Here is a 12,388-nt window from a genome sequence, read left to right as displayed (position 1 = left end):
TTAAATCTCTTCGAGTATTTTTTTTTTCATTGCTTATATGGGTGGACGAGGTCACAGCCCACCTGGTGTTAAGTGGCTACTGGAGCCCATAGACATCTACGACGTAAATGCGCCACCCACCTTGAGATAAAAGTTCTAAGGTCTCAAGTAAGGTTACAACGGCTGCCCCACCTTTCAAACCGAAACGCATTACTGCTTCACGGCAGAAATAGGCAGGGTGTAGGTCGCGCGTTCTAACAAGAGGTCCTACCACCAGTAATTACGCAAAATATAATTTTTCGGGTTTCATTTTTATTACACGATGTTATTCCTTCACCTTGGAAGTCAATCGTGAACATTTGTTGAGTACATATTTCATTAGAAAAATTGGTACCCGCCTGAGATTCGAACACCGTTGCATCGCTCAACACAAATGCACCAGACTTCTTATCTGTTAGGCCACGACGACTCCAAAATCTTTGACTTTAGTGGGTATTTCCAAATTGATCATATTTGGAAAATAAGATATTTTCTTTTTCGACGGAATCCGAAGTTCTGTTCGGCCGTAGTATAATAATGACTGAATTTATTTATTTATTAAAATTTTGGTAACGTAGAATCTCTCGTATTACCAACATAGCATATGGGGCCAAACCTGGTCAGATCGGTTTGCGCTGGTAGGTACCATCACCCTGCCTATTTCTGCCGTGAAGCTGTAATGCGTTTCGGTTTCAAGGGTGGGGCAGCCGTTGTAACTATACTTGAGACCTTAGAACTTAACTATATCTCGAGGTGGGTGGCGCATTTACGTCGTAGATGTCTATGGGCTCCAGTAACCACTTAACACCAGGTGGGCTGTGAGCTCGTCCACACATCTAAGCATTAAAAAATCATTTATTAATTAAAATTTTGGTAATGTAGAATCTCTCGTATTACCAATATAGCATATGGGGCCAAACCTGGTCGGATCCGTTCTGTGGTCACGTCTAATTTTAAAGCCGTGGAGTCGTTGGCTCCCGTTTGAGAAGACGTTTTCTCTATGGCTTACCGTTCTGAGCTATTAAAACACTTTATCTGTACCAATAAAAAGACAATTCCGAACTTTTAAATTTTGTGAACGGAGCGACTTAAAATCTCGTTATCTCGCCTCCCGGTACGTTCAATTTCAAACAAATCCCGAGAGTTGCTCTCAACTCTCCGAACGTAACGCATCGTTTTTCGTGTGTTTATAAATAAAATATTGAAATATTCCCTTATTGCTCTGCATTATGGCCTCAATAAACAGACGAATGAAAGTAGTCTTTTTTTTATTTTATTGCTTACATGGGTGGACGAGCTCACAGCCCACCTGCTGTTAAGTGGTTACTGGAGCCCATAGACATCTATAACGTAAATGCGCCACCCACCTTGATATAAGTTCTAAGGTCTCAGTATAGTTACAACGGCTGCCCCACCCTTCAAACAGAAACGCATTACTGCTTCGCGGCAGAAATAGGTGAGGTGGTGGTACCTACCCGTGCGGACTCACAAGAGGTCCTACCAACAGTGACAAGAGACAAAAAAAAGTAGTTTTCCTCGCCTATGGACATTTACAAGGCCACACTCCTCAATCACTTTAGTTCGTAGTAATTACCTAGCTTCCTCAAACTTCAATTTTAAGTGCAAGGCACGTTATAAGACTGCAACAGGTCGCGAAACTTAATTAAGTTGTTGTTTATTTAATTAAAGATGTTTAATAGCACATTCTGAAACATGTAACAACATAAGCTCATTTCAATTGAGTTTTAAGATACAGTAGGACTCTTTTGTTATGCGACATAAAAAGTGATCTGTTTTGCGAATTCGGCTTAGGGAAACTACAAAAAATCAACGAACTCCTAAGTCCTACAAACCCTAATGCTGCCATATTTACTCAGGGCAGTAGCCCTGATCCTCTTATTCCGTGCCCTGGTTAGGGGCTAATGCCCTAATAATGATGGGTCTCCAGAATAACTCCTAACTAATGTTACTGGTGGTAGGACCTCTTGTAAGTCCGCACGGGTAGGTACCACCACCCTGCCTATTTCTGCCGTGAAGCAGTAATGCGTTTGGTTTGAAGGGTGGGGCAGCCGTTGTAACTATAATTGAGACCTTAGAACTTATATCTCAAGGTGGGTGGCGCATTGACGTGGTAGATGTCTATGGGCTCCAGTAACCACTTAACACCAGGTGGGCTGTGAGCTCGTCCGCCCATCTAAGCAACACAAAAAAAACTCCACTCCCTTCACTATTTAATAGAGCAGACATCTACTTTAAGAAACTTTCTTTTTCTTTCCTAGTTAAGCTGGTAGCGTTGAGTGGATATGCCAGTGTAACCGAGCGAGTAGGTTAGCTCACGAGGCTCAAACCTGACGACGCTGCTAACACTAGCCCTAGCAAGAGCAGTGCTTCGTAGAATCTACCACCTGGTCGGAAACGCGACCCACTGAGAAGATCCGGCGAGAAACTCAGTGGGCTGTGTCTGTGAGTCAATTTACTCGCAAGCGACGGGTTCGACGAGAACGATGATCGGTGCTTGAAGTACCTAAAAGCACCGTCAGTGGATCGGGAGGAAGAACAAAGCCATGACACGAAACCACCAGCATTTAGTTCAATTCAAATTTTATTACAATGACGAGCATAAGACCATCCTGGCCGTCTGATCATAGTAACGCCGCGGCCTATAGCAAAACAAATTTGTCCGCAATGTAATCAAATAAATCAAATCATTATTCGATTATTCGCACGTGATTCTACTCTAACTAGATCGGATAGTAATTTCATAAAAACAAACCAACTAAACTGTTATAACGCAACACAATCGTGCGAGAATGAACAAGTTTAGTAATTGACTACATTACATTACATTACAGTAATACATTAACGTTCTTTAGTTACTGAGCGCGTGATAATTGAACTCGCGCTTATTGTGTTATGGTCATTAATGGATGAATTTGTTTGACAGGATGTAACTTTGTTAATATAGACTCGTTTAGCTTTTGGTGAGAGCCGACCCAGTGGCTTTTAAGACTTGACACTTGCCAATGTAATTTTCTGTTCGTGTTAATGAATTATTTTGTTATGTTTCCATAATCTATATAATATATACGTGAAGCAAAAACTTTGTAAAAATTTTTACGAAAATTCCGCGGATAGAGGAGTATGAAAATTCCCAAACTTATAGAGAATATAGAGAAGGAGTGCAGAATGTAATTTTTTTTTAATTATGCCTAAAAAATACATTAAATCAAATAAAAAAAACCATTACAAACCCTACCATGTATTTGACACACACACGCATGCATAATATTTGTTTATTGTCAAACTTTTCTTATTGCTTTTAGTCTGTAGTCAAATTAAATATAGAGTAATATTGTTTGTCTTTATTAATAATTGTCTGAAGTGTAGTCTTGGCGAAATCTGTGATCATAGAAGTATATTATTTTTTGACAATAGATAATAATAGTGTAGAAATTTTTAATTTCAATCAATTATAGTCGAATTTCGACTACAAGGGGACCACTAATATGGTATAATATGTTAGAATGAACAATGACGTAATTAAAACTATTTTTACATTTTGATCTCGTGTTTTCCTTTATAATATTAAGAGATAATATTTTAAAGGAAAATTGCAAAGCATTTGAAACATCGGCTCTGATAAAATGACATTAGGAAGGAACGTCAGACGTATAACTACTACGACTCGCGACAATCGGCGGATGCATACGCTTGGCAGCCTGACGTTCCAAATGTTGACAATTGGAACTTGTAACATATGTGTAAGATCATCTTTCTCATCACCTCAGCCCGCTGAAATTCTTGCCAGATTTAATACACGGGTCACAATCTCGACCTGGTGGTAGATAAGCTCGCGAAGCAGCTACCTTTGAGCAGTTATTCACTCGGGTATGTGCTAACGTCCGTCTGGTGTAGTGGTAAGTGACACGGTCACTACACAAGGGGGTCACGGGTTCGAATCCCGCCAAGGGAAGATATTTTGTATGATAAATATAAAATGTCTTTTCCGGTGTTATGGATGTATATTAAATATATGTATGTGTATAATAAAAATCTTACATTTATTTCCGTTTGGTAGCTGTAACACAAGTTCTTTACGAGCTTAGCACGGGACCAGTTAACGTGGCGTGATTGTTAGTAAACATTTTTATTTATTTATTTATTTAATATATCCGTCCGTCTTAATGACGTTCGAAAGGTTTTCGGGTCAAAATAATCCCTCCATCCCAGAAAAAAAATTATAATTGTCGTTAGAGCGGTTCAGATTTTCTTCTATTCTACTCGTTAGATAGTCACAGCCATATAAACAGCCATAAGAATAGTTCAATTTGCATTACAGTAACGTAATGAGGAAAAAGACAATTTGGGAAAGTGCTATTCACACGAGGTATTATGCATTATGAGTAGGTACTTACCGCGTTTTACGATGTTCGTAAAACAGATTCAATTCATACGCGTACAGTTTGGGGGTTGATTGATATGGAGATGGTTAAAAATTGAATAATCACTACAGGTATTGTCAGCGAGCAGTGATAGGTACCACCACTTTGGCTATTTCGGTGCGACTTAGTCATATTTTGTGGTTGAAAACCTTTTATAAGAATACTAGCTAACCCGGCAAAGTTGTTTTGCCGTATATAAGATTTCTAGGGAATTTCTAGTGTAGAAAAAAAGCTAACTTATTGTAAGTGTGTAAGGATGTGGTAAATGAGTGAAAGAGGCATATAGCGCTGTGAGCGATGAGGGAATATGAAAATAACAAAACCTCATTCAACCACATAATTCATAATAACAAAAAAAAATTGTCCAAATAATAAAGTCAGGGGTGGACAACCCTTATCACTTAGGGGTATGAAAAATAGATAGTAGCTGATTCTCGGACCTATTGAACATGCATATAAAATTTCATAAAAATCGGTCAAACCGTTTCAGAGGAGTATGGTAACTAACATTGTGACACGAGAATTTTATATCTAAGATGATGAAAACTTCCATCGAATAACTCAAGGTAAGCAGCAGCATTGACATTGTAGTAAGTATAGACTCGGGTCCATTCTTCGAGAGTTGAAAATAATTGAACACCTCTCCTTCTCCACATTTTTTATTTATTGATTATATGGTTGGACGAGCTCACAGCCCACCTGTTGTTAAGTGGTTACTGGAGCCCATAGATATCTACGACGTAAATGCGCCACCCACCTTGAGATATAAGTTCTAAGGTCTCAAGTATAGTTACAACGGTTGCCCCGCCTATCAAACCGAAACGCATTACTGCCTCACGGCAGAAATAGGCAGGGTGGTGGTACCCACCAGCGCGGTCTCACAAGTGGTCCTACCACCAGTAAAAAACTTCTGCTCGGTAACTCGTCATTAAACAGGTCACGGCTACAATCACTTGGCTTAGAGCATGGCGACGAAGAAGAAAAGCTTACCACCAATTTTGACAGAAAATCGTATAATCGATTATAGCAAAAAAAAAACAATCAATCGAAAACGAATCCAAAAATGAATCGAATAGTATGTATCAGCAGGAATTCGTATGAAAAACAAAACTGCATGCAGACTTCGTCGTGAGCGTTCGCTGGTATTCGGACAGTTTTAGTATCGGATTTTATTTGTACTGTTGCACGGTTTTGATTCTAACAAAATGTTCATAATATGTTTCGATAATTCAAACGGTCCTTTAAGCGATTTGTGACAAGATTGAATCTCTTCAAATACATATTCAGGTTTTTCTCTTTTCGTAGGATTCTTGGTTGTGCAATTATAATATTTTTTATGGTATCGCGTTTGTCGTTTTCGTGTTACTACTTCCAACGCTTCGGATACTTTATAGTTTTTGAGATAACGAAAGACTATTTAGTGTCCCTAGTGGACTATTATCACTACATAGTATAAAACAAAGTCGCTTTCTTTGTCAATATATCCCTATGTATGCTTAAATCTTTAAAACTACGCAACGGATTTAGATGCGGTTTTTTTAATAGATAGAGTAATTGAAGAGGAAGGTTTATATGTATAATAACATCCTTTAAATAGTGGAGAAATCAATAATAAATTACAGTTTCCGAAACGAAGCGAGGGTGGGTCGCTAGTGTTTGATAGCTCAGACTAACTTATATTTCCGGCTGTGAAGCAAAAGAATCCAGCCTCTCGGAGTTGCTAACTCGAGTTCTTCCTGCGCACAAAAACTAAAGCCCGTTTACTCATCTAACTATACTACGTAATGATAACAAAATCTTATCTTATCTTTCTTATACCTTTAAACGAGCAATTTTTGTATATATATAATCTGAATCTCGGAAACGGCTCCAACGATTTCCATAAAATTTAGTATACAGGGGATTTCGGGGGCGATAAATCGATCTAGCTACGATTTATTTTCAGAAAATGTTGTTTTATTCGTGTTTTCTATAATCAACTTTATGACTATTCCCGACATCTATTAGCGAATAATAATACTATTTTTCTTAATTGAAATAACCGGTCATCATCTAGTTTTATTTAAAACAACATATCAGATATTTTGTTAAAGTTTTTTTTTATATTAATTTAACAAGAAAACATGCCCACGAGAGAAGCCAAACGACGAATGGAATCAATTCCAAAAAAGGGTCAAATTTCAATCGGCACGAAATATCTTTCTAATTTTACATTGTTTCAACAAAAACATTTTCATAGGACCGGAAGGATACTTCACAACTGCCTTTGTACGTTTCAATAACTTACTAGCTCTTCATACGCAGATTCGCTCGCGTGTACTAAATTAATATATCCGGTAAGTACACAATTATATTCTTTCCCAGTTATCAAACTATTTCAATGTCGAATTTCATCGGGATCGATTTGATGATCCGGCGTGAAAATATAAAAGTGACACTGAGTACGTAACTTAATACTAATAATAATAATAATAAAAAATAATAAAAAATTATAATAATAATAAAAACTTAATGCTTAACATGTTGACTGCCGTGTTGGTCACCGGTGTCCTACGCGGCACACTAAAGTAATTACATATGTCGATTTCTTTCTTCGATCTGCTTATTAAGGTGCCGGAATGTCTGGTAGACTATGGGAAAAATGAATCCGAACATATTGAGAATGAATCTGTTTCTAAGAGACTTAAAGACTAAAACATACTGTTACGCCGGTAAAAGTAACGCCATCTATCGCCGAAAAGTCGAACTAATATCGAAGGATCTAGTAGCACCTAGAACGCTCGATAAATACAACGCCGTCTATTGTCAGATAGCGGAAGCACAATATTCGAAATTTGTGGAATATTCTCGACGATTCTAGTGATTTCGTCTCGACTATAAAAGCGTTGCAGAGATGGCACGCAGTCAGTCAGTAATTGGAACTACTCGAAGCGAAACAGCGAACGGATCACCTGAAGCGAAGCGGAAGAAGCGAATTGAGAATTTTAAAGTGTTCTAAGTGCTAATACAGTATTAATTTATGCTTCGGTGGAATTTTATTTATCCCGAACCACAGCGCGTAACAATACTTTAAAAACAAAAGAAGGCAAAGTTAGGCAATCCAGATCCTTAGTAACTGAAATCGACATGATTACTTCAGTGCACCGGTGACTTACATGGCAGTCATACGTGTTAAGCATTATTGTAATTAATTACAAACGAACATACAGACCAAAAACAAAAAAAAACTAATTTATGTTTTACTTAAGCTACCTACCTCCTTATAGATAGTAAATGTACAGAAAATATAATTAAGGATACTTTTCTGTTTGAAAATAGATTATCTTTGCATACTATTTATCGTGTCAATCGGCGGGCGAAAATAAGTCGCCTAAATTTTTTAAATGTTGCCATAATAAAGATAAATTTTATAACATCGTATATGGTACGTACCTTGGTAATAATCGACTTGTTTGGAATTATTTATTAGAGCAACATTGCAAAACAGGGTTAACAAATTTTCGCGTTATTTATTAAGGATAGTTTCAAACTTTAGTCACAGAAGCCGTAAATTTTAATTACGCTGTAATGTTACTGTTATTTTCACCTAATGTCTGCGTAATGTGAAGTGTTAAGATACATTAATACGAATCTTCTCAAGTTCATATAACCTCATTATGTATTAAGGCAACTCTCCCAAAACTCTTACAATAACTTTAATTCATTAAGTACATAATTGTGGATTCTTAGAAATAACAATCTATGTACATGACGAGATAATTTAAAAAAGTAATTTCCTTTCCAAATAATATGCATAGTTATTACGTACACTGTCCTTTTCCGTTTATTTTAAGGAAAAGGAGGTGTTTGTGTTTTCTCCTGTAATGCTTGAGATGATTCCACCATTTTTTTTAACATCATACTAATCGCCATCGTGTTCATCCTTGTAACATAAATCACCTATAGTGCATTCCAAGATATAATTGGATAATCAACAAAAATATCATGATAACACCACACATTAGTACCTAATTTATGAAGAACAGAATATTCCAATTTCCTCAGTATTTGTCAAGTGTTATGGCTTGTTCAATAAAATCAGTCACGTTTTGAAAAGAAGCCTACCATACAATCAGTTACTTAAGTGAAAAATATACTTCTATACGAAATTATAAAAATAAATATAGTTTATACCATGCATAGTTCGATTAATTACTCATAGGTCATTTTAATAGGTAACATTTGACAATTGATCAAAATTCATCAACGCAACCTTGTAACGGCGGGCGAAATAATATATTTTTTCGTTTTCTTAGAACTGGACACTTTTTTCAATAACGATTATATATTTATTGTAACTAGAGGTCCCGCAGTAGTCGAAATTCGACTATAATTAATTGGAATTGTAAGTTTGTACACTATTAGATATGATTGTATTTTATACTTCTATAATCACAAATTTCGCCAAGACTACACTATAAAAAATATTAACAAAGACAAACAATATTTAATCTCAATTTGACAACAGACGTCAAGAACAAAAGTTTGACAATAAATAGTATGCATGCGTGTGTTCATCAAATACATGGTATGTAGTGTGTGTAATGTTTTCTTTATTGATTTAATGTATCTTTTATGCATTATTTAAAAAAAATATTAGCATTGTGCACTTCTTCTCTATGTTCTCTATAAGTGTGGAAAATTTCATACTCCTCCGTCCGCGCAATTTACGTAAAAAGGAATACAAAGTTTTTGCTTCACGTATTAATATATAGATATAATGACCGATACGAGTAATTTTACGTTTTACTTTCACTAATAAACCATTCTAAACAAATAAAACTGACAGACTTCAAACGTTACCTATTAAAATGACTCAATATTACGCGAACCTAACTACGCTTTGAATCGATCGACTGATACCCGTAGCATCGTACGTACTACGAGATTATTACATTTAAATTTAATTATTTCGCGTCGATCAGAAGAAACATTGTTTTGATAGGTGAAACTCGAAAGTTAAGTCTCTCTTGAATGATAAATTGCTGTGATTGTAATATTCTAATAGACGCCGAGAGGGCGGAGGGTTGTAGTGTTTAAAAAAATAATAAATAAAATATTTCGTTTTAGATTGAAATTGTTATAAAAGCTCCGATATCTGAATTTAAATTGATTTAACAATGTTATTATCTATAATATGATTTATTTCACCAAGTTTTTCCCGGTGCACAATCATAAGTATGGATGAACTTGAAGTAGCTTGACCGTTATATATCTATCTAAGTATATAAAGGAAACTTCTTTTTATTTATTTTTTTAACCTAATATCCTGGATAATCAAGGTAAAAAAAGATTGTAATATTTGTTCTAGTTTTGCTATTAAAGTATATCTGTGTTTGTGAAATTGCTTTTTTTTGTTTTTTGTTTTTTTTTTTGTGTTCAGAATCCACATCATAAGGATTTACTGGAATCTAAATATGTACATCATAAAACTTACATATATTCACTTTGAGACAAGCTGAACTATAAATTAGTATTAAATTTTTTTAAGCTATGAATACTACGTCTAGTTACGCATCATTTATAAGAGGCACTTAGAACTTATCATAAACACCCATCTGCCTATTATTTACGGCATGAAGTTCCTATGCGTTCTGGATTTAGCATATGATAGAGCCTCTATACAAATGAGACTACGATTTTTGCCTCAAACTCGGTATGGGTATTCCCTGCCTATTCTAGCTAGCTCCCTGGCTCACGGGCTCAACTTAAGAGAATTTTCTAAGACTAGCCCTAGCAAAAGCAGGACTTCGCAGAATCTATCACCGGATCGGATTCGCAACCCACTGAGAAGATCCGGCAAGAAACCCAATGGGCGATGCCGATCTATGATCTAGATCAAAAAAGCTGTTATAAATGACAATAATATAACAACAATAATATGAAAATGACACTAGCGGAAAAGTGGCGTAAAATAATTAGTAAATATCACCTAAAGTTTCTTATTATTATTATTATTGGTGTTTTCTACGAATTTAACAGGTGAAGATCACGGTTACCCGAAAAAAACGGATATCCCGTCTGTCATACCGGAACCAGGATATTTTCTCAGAAGATTGAGGTAAGTAGAATAATCGTATGAGTTTCCTATATTAGACGAGACGATAGTGCTTTCGATTTTCGTGTTAATGTCATCATCTGGTTTTAATGAGGTGTTTTTTTTTTTAAATCAACGACTTTTCATTACAACGCTTACGAATTTAACTTTCTTACTTTTAATAATAAAAATAAATGTTGAAATGGCAACGTGATTTTATTTATTATTCGTAACAGCCAAAACCAATGGCAAATTTCTTTATTTCTATCAAATAAAGTTTGAAAGGTGTTTTTTTTATTTATTTCAACTCAAAAGCTTCAGGTGTCCAATTCAAGTAAACTTTCCGTCCTAAACAAATTTAGTGCAAAAAATATTTTATTTCAGACAACTCACCTCAAAGATACTCCGTAAGCCGAGGACACCGTGAGGAAACTCTGAGTATATGAGTTGTGGCGCGTTTTGCAGTGGAGTGCGCTACGGCGGCAACTAGCGGCGGTTTTTAAATGTTGTCCACAGAGCTAGGAGGTGGTAGAAGCGGGCGTGGGACGCAAATGACGTCACTTTCGTATCATTCAAGTCTACTGAAAATTTACTTCTGTTATTTTTATGTGCGAGTCCTGAAGATATGTAGTTTTTTTATATTTATTTGTATTTTTTTTTCTGTAGAGTTATGGCAATCTGATAGACCCGCTGGAAATTATTTCTGATAATAAAATCGACTACTACAAAAGTACATAAATCAACTATAGTATATATTTGTACGAATAAGATGATCATTATTTGTAAATTTTTTGTTGTGTGAATAATGTCTGATGGATATTTGGAACGTTATTAAAAAACTTATTAATTAAAATCTTATAAAAAGGTTATTAAGACAAAATTACTTATTATAAGTCCATATTATATTTCCGTATATAAAAGTAAGAGCTTTTGTTGTGAAGAATTTAAATAGTGAATAAGGTAAAAAAATAATTTGACAGATATATTTCTACATGTTTTTTCCATTTCACCCATTCCCTTTGTCCCTTCCGACGAAGCAATGTCAGCTAGTTAAAATATGGCAACCATACAATTTCACGAAACCTCCCGATTAAAAGTAAAAATAATCCAATTATTAGATATAGATATATAGATTATATACATTATATATTACAGCATATTTATTACAGCATATTTCGATCAATATTTTCACCAAAACCAACGAATTACAAAAACAAACAAATGAATCCTTGCCGTATCTATTTATCAGTAAGCCTACTTTACCCGCCCAACAATTGTCGGCCACTCGCAACACAGATTTCAACTTGAACTACGTTAGACAGAGACGCAAACATTCGCCGTCGCACTCGTCGTGCTCGCACTCAAACTTATCGCATCAAGTTATTAAAGCTCCAATCACTTCATTTTGTTGTTTTATTTTTTTATAGCGATGCGAAGCGATGCCTTAATTACGCTAGAGTAAAAAAAATTGTAACTAACGACTACATATGTATGTATACAAATATTTTCTTGATTTATTTTCTATATGTAAATGTGACTATTTATGAATGTAATCACACAGTAAAAATATAATCGATGATTAGACTCATATGGTCATCTGGTTCCGAGTTAGGAGTCCCTGTACTATGGAAGCAAGAGACTGATATACTTATTTATAATGCTGTATCTTAATAATAATATATAAAGTTCTTCTCTCCGTGTGTATGTTAGTGAAGTCTTCTTAAGCGGCCGGACCTATTTTGTTGAATTTTTTTATGTGTGTTCCAGTCGGTTCGAGAATGGTTTAGATTCACAATTGTCCAAAAATAGTCACAAAATAGTCCAGATTATTAAGACTTTTTCAAAAAAGTTC

General features: G+C 35.4%; 1 protein-coding gene across 2 annotated transcripts in view; it reads right to left on the bottom strand.

Moving 5' to 3' along the window:
• CCM (CCHamide) overlaps nucleotides 1-11,751 on the bottom strand; it is a 34,846-nt gene extending 23,095 nt beyond the window's left edge. The window contains exons 1-2 of one of the 2 annotated variants that reach the window (XM_062668871.1): nucleotides 11,690-11,751; nucleotides 10,930-11,117 (exon numbers count right to left, since the gene is read on the bottom strand). The gene's annotated coding sequence lies outside the window, so the exon portion shown is untranslated. 2 annotated transcript variants of the gene reach the window in all.
• Between the last annotated feature and the right edge of the window lie 637 nt (nucleotides 11,752-12,388).

The sequence above is a fragment of the Bombyx mori genome, chromosome 6 (assembly GCF_030269925.1).
Source record: "Bombyx mori chromosome 6, ASM3026992v2".
Taxonomy (NCBI): Eukaryota; Metazoa; Arthropoda; class Insecta; order Lepidoptera; family Bombycidae; genus Bombyx; species Bombyx mori.
Note: the sequence above shows the minus strand (reverse complement) of the source record. Positions and strands in the feature narration are given on the sequence as shown.